Genomic DNA, 4,660 nt, shown 5'->3' with positions numbered 1-4,660 from the left:
TTTGTTAAAACATAACACTAGCAGTGAGGATTGGGAGAGATCAAAAAAGACAGAATGGAGGCAAGTCAAAATCTCATGACAGTACTCATTATCAAAAATGTTAGCTTTTAGAAGATGCTTCTTAACATAGGAAAATAAAAATACTGTGGACCCCGCATTAGAAGTTTTAAATGTTTCTTACTAGAAAAGCTTACCCTACATTTCTGCTCTTTCATTTCTGTAAATACACAGATGAATGAAAAACAAGGAGTAAATTTTAATATTAATAGATATGAAGGATTTTCTCCAGCTGTGTAAATTCCTCAGATATGTGAGTGTATACATTCCATTATTCTAAGATAATATGACTGTAAATATTTGCACACCACCTTTGCATTTACAAGCCTCATTTCAGACTGAGATGCTAGGTGGTTAAATATTGCACAAATAATAAACTCAATACTTTGTTCAAAGATGATATGTCAAGAAAACTTCAGAAGGGATAAAGATTTAAAGTTTGGGACACGACAGCTGCTAGTTACTGCAATAAAACAAATGGAACTGATTTATTAATTAAATTTGATACTAAAGAAAGTGTTTGTTCTGAGTGTTTTTTCATTGGCAATGAGAACTAAAATAAAGGAGTTTGAAAAAAAAAAAACTAACTTGTGTTTTGAAACATGCAACAACTAATGTAGGCTAATGTGATTAGAATGAACATGACTATTACAGATACCAGACAATATTCCACTTATTAAATTTACTGAAAATGGTTATAATTAGAAACAATTCAGGCCTTTTTATAGGCATAATTATGCTAAGTTGATTATTAACTAAAGAGATAAACAAAAGCAATACTGTGATTTGTTTTTAATGGCATCAACAATGAAAATGTTTTCCATTGCAAATTCTTGCTGTTGTTGAGCACTTTGGATATCTTTCAGGTTTCCTTAAAATAGGATGTCTTCTTAGTCATGTTCTATCATTTCATATCATAATTGTCTTCAACCTTAATGAAGAAAATATTCATTTAGTATCTGCTTCTCAATATTAGCAAGGAGTATGTCCTAGTGAAAAACTACTACAGACTGGGAAGACCAGTTTCCTTATCTCCTTTATTGTCACTGGTAACAGAAATCACTAAAGAGAATTCAAGCAACATCCTACTTTATTTGTTCTACAACCCTCTTTTTTTCATTGTATTTCTCTGACTGTAGCTCCTCGGTGAATATGAAGAAATCTGGAGAGCTTAGGATGAAGTTAGCATCTCTTATTATTTTCAATGATTGTATCGGTGCAATAATTGAAGTAGTGTGAAATGGGGAGAGGAAGGGTGAGAGAAAGAATTCCCTTTCTGTGCTCATGATGCAACATTTAGCATATAAACTTGAGAGGCTTATTGTCTTTTAAATATGTTTCAGCTTACAGTTTTTACATTGCATATCTTCTCAATGTTCCAAATGCATAAATGCCAATAGATGAATAAGGATATAAAGCTGCTCCATAGCTGCATACAGAGCGGTGGAACAATCCAGATGACAAATCATACACATACATCTTCCTTTGAAGCTGTGCATTTCTTTCATTATAAACAAATTAAGTAGTTTCTCTATACTCCATTCATGCAATTTTTATTTGGAATATTGCGTTGTTTCTTTCATAATAGACAAAAAAATTCTTAATTGTGAGATTATTACTTCTAACTCTGAGATTTTAGGTTTACATTTCAGGCAACAAAAACATTTAACTAAAGTGAGATGAAACTGCATTGAAATTAAAGACCTTTGTGCAAAGAAATTAACAGCCTATTTTTCATTTTCAATAATTAAAGCAATTTTAATAAGGCTACATCTAAACTGCTAGATAAATACACTTTATGCTATGACTAATGGTCCTGGTCGCATAATCATCCAGATCAAATAATCTCTTGTTTTGCACCCTTTCTCTCTCTTTCCTTGGTCTAGTTTTCTTCTGACACATTTGATGTACAATAAGAAAATGCAATGTCTTTATGTCTACCATGAAATTTAGAAATGGTCAAGATGACCATCTGGACTTACAAGGCGGAAATTTCTCCTTTGTGTCACAGTTCAAACATTAGTGAAGTCTTGTTTCTATCCAGCAACTACTTTGCCTATGTCAAACTTCTATTTAAAAAAAAAATTCTGTTAATCTGAGATGACACTAATATGAAATACATAGAAGAGACACTTCAGAATCCTAAAGGAGAAAATGTTTGTGTTCATGGGTAGATTGGTTATACTGAAAGTGTATTCACCCATTTCTAGGGGTAACAAGGAAATGGCAAACGGCAAACAAAACTACTGATAAAGGCAGTCTGTATATGAACAGTGAAAGAAGAATATCTCTGATGAAGCAATAGAAGTCAAAGGAAGTCTTGATATGGATTTAAATTAGTTTTATATTTAGAAATTAAAATAATTTTAAAGCTTTATTTTTGAAAATGCCTATCATAGATAATTGACTAAGAATTTGTGTTACTTTTTTAATGCAACTTTAATTTACTACTTTTTTGTTGTTTTTCTTTTTCCTGATTTACTGTATTATTCTGAAATACTTTGAGGTTTATAGTCAAGTTATTCAAGTTTTAGCTGACTGTGAGTATAGCAATTTTCAAACAGATTTTGAAGTGCCCATTACAATCAACGTTAAAAAATATTGTGACATTATGATCCAAAGATGAGACATTCTATGTAACAACATCAGTAACTTATGACACATTCTTAGTGATTCATTCAGATCACCATCTTACAGAAATCTTTATGTTCTCTTTAGCTTGAGAAGTAAATGAATCACAGGTTTTGCCGCATAAGATTACAGATATTTATATAATATGGTCATTTATAAATATTTATTTCTGGAAAAAGAAAGAAAGAAAATCTTTTCATGAATATGTCTCAGAGAGATGTTATTTGGGGGAAAAAAGGCATCAGTCTTTCTTTATCAACATTAAATAGAGAAAATTAAAATGTTTCTTGTCCTTTTTCTTCTGTAATTTATGCCAGTGTTGATCAGACCTCAGTCTCAAGTAGTCCTCTTACTTGCGTAAAGTGCAATAGAGTCATGAGCAAAATCTTCTGAGAAATGTTTAAAGTTTGTGCAAAAAAAATGTAAAGTCATGCAATATGACAAAACTATAGTAACTTTTCATAAGGAGAATTGAATGAGAGAAATAACAGGAAAAAAGTTTTAGGAAGGAAGGCTGATAGTAAGAAACAATGTTGAAAACTACAAGTACCTCTTAGAAGCGTAGATAAGTGGGAAGAAGTTCACTTTTGAGTAATTCTTCATTGACTATTTAATACCAACAAACCTTTCTACTGATGTTCACTGGAAGGTCAAAATTTCAATACTGCATAATGCTGAATATTGGTAGGAATTCAGGACTAAATATTACAACATGTAAATTGAGGCAATGTTGCCCTTCAAGTGCCTACCTCCACTGTACACCATCACCTTCTGGAGTCCTTAAAGCCAGGCTGGTGCCTTGAGAACACAGTATGAAATGAGCTATAAATCAAAGCTGTAGGAATACTGAATAATCAGGAGAGAGAGAAATGCTCAAGAAGAGAGTGGACTCATGCTTAAAAAGGATTCATGTTTGGTTAGAAGTAGGATGTCTCTTGGCCATGAGAATGACTGAAACACAGAGACAGGAGGAGAACCTACATTTGTATTCCTGAAGAAACCCATATCAAGAAGCTATTCTTGGTCAGCAAGCAATGTTAGACACCAGACCAGTTATTAATGGGTCAGAACCAACTTGTGGGGAGTGTGTGTCTGAGTGTGTGGAGGGGGAAGGGATGGGTCAAACCTCACGGAGGTGGGATGGCATCGTGTCTCTCATGGCAGCCCCTGGGACCCACATGGGGAAGGCCTGGAATGGCTGTCAGTCACCAACAACCCAGGAAGACTATAACACACCACACCTCCTGCAGACCCTCATCCAGCTCAGATTGGCAGGGACAATGAGGACACTGCCCCTCACCCTGGTCTGGAACGCCAGAGTGGTTGGTGGGTCAGAGACCCTACCTGGAGGGGTTGGCCACAGGGACCAGAGCAGATAAAACCAAAGGCATGTGTTTACCTTGTGTTGCAGCCCTGCCATTGGACTTGTGAGAGCTGGTCTTCTATAAGGCTTTGGTGGTAGATGCATAATCTGTCTCTCCCTCTTTCTCCTTCTCTCTTCTTGCTCCCTCTGATCTCTTTCTTTGCTCCTTTCTTGATGCTTGGGATGGTTTGGAGCTGGAGGGATTTAATCTTGATTTAAATGTTGTGGAATTGGTCGGATTTTGCCTTAAGTGTTGTTGGTGTATTGGATCTTGATTTAAGTGTTGCTGGTTTACTGGATTTTGACTTAAGCGTTGTGGATTAATAGTATATTAATATCTTGAGGTGTTAAAGAACCCTATATCTATATATTAAAGTAAAATTCCTAGGCAATCCTGTGAGCTGGCAGTTCTTGGGGCCCGGAGTTTTACAATTGTCTACACTGTTTATCATCCTGTATATCGTCTTTTCTGAGAGGTTTTCTTTTTCAGTTCAAAGAGCTTAAGATTCTCTGAGAATCATGTCTGAGTTTACCACACTAGTGATTTCAGTGTGATGGCAAAGCTATGTGTTGCATGCCACAGTGTTTGACATATCATTGTGTCAGTGG

At 35.0% G+C, this 4,660-nt stretch overlaps 1 long non-coding RNA gene across 1 annotated transcript; it reads right to left on the bottom strand.

Moving 5' to 3' along the window:
- Positions 1-860: 860 nt before the first annotated feature.
- On the bottom strand, positions 861-4,200 carry LOC120322895. Its single transcript, XR_005562848.1, has 3 exons — positions 4,088-4,200; positions 3,438-3,486; positions 861-988 (listed from the first exon to the last, which is right to left on the bottom strand). It is a non-coding gene; the product is annotated as an uncharacterized LOC120322895 (long non-coding RNA).
- Positions 4,201-4,660: the final 460 nt, after the last annotated feature.

The sequence above is a fragment of the Pipra filicauda genome, unplaced genomic scaffold (genome assembly GCF_003945595.2).
Source record: "Pipra filicauda isolate LSUMZ 115617 unplaced genomic scaffold, ASM394559v2 scaffold166_size2123106_pilon, whole genome shotgun sequence".
Lineage (NCBI taxonomy): Eukaryota > Metazoa > Chordata > Aves > Passeriformes > Pipridae > Pipra > Pipra filicauda.
The sequence above is the reverse complement of the archived record's forward strand: the minus strand, read 5'-3'. Positions and strand labels throughout refer to the sequence as shown.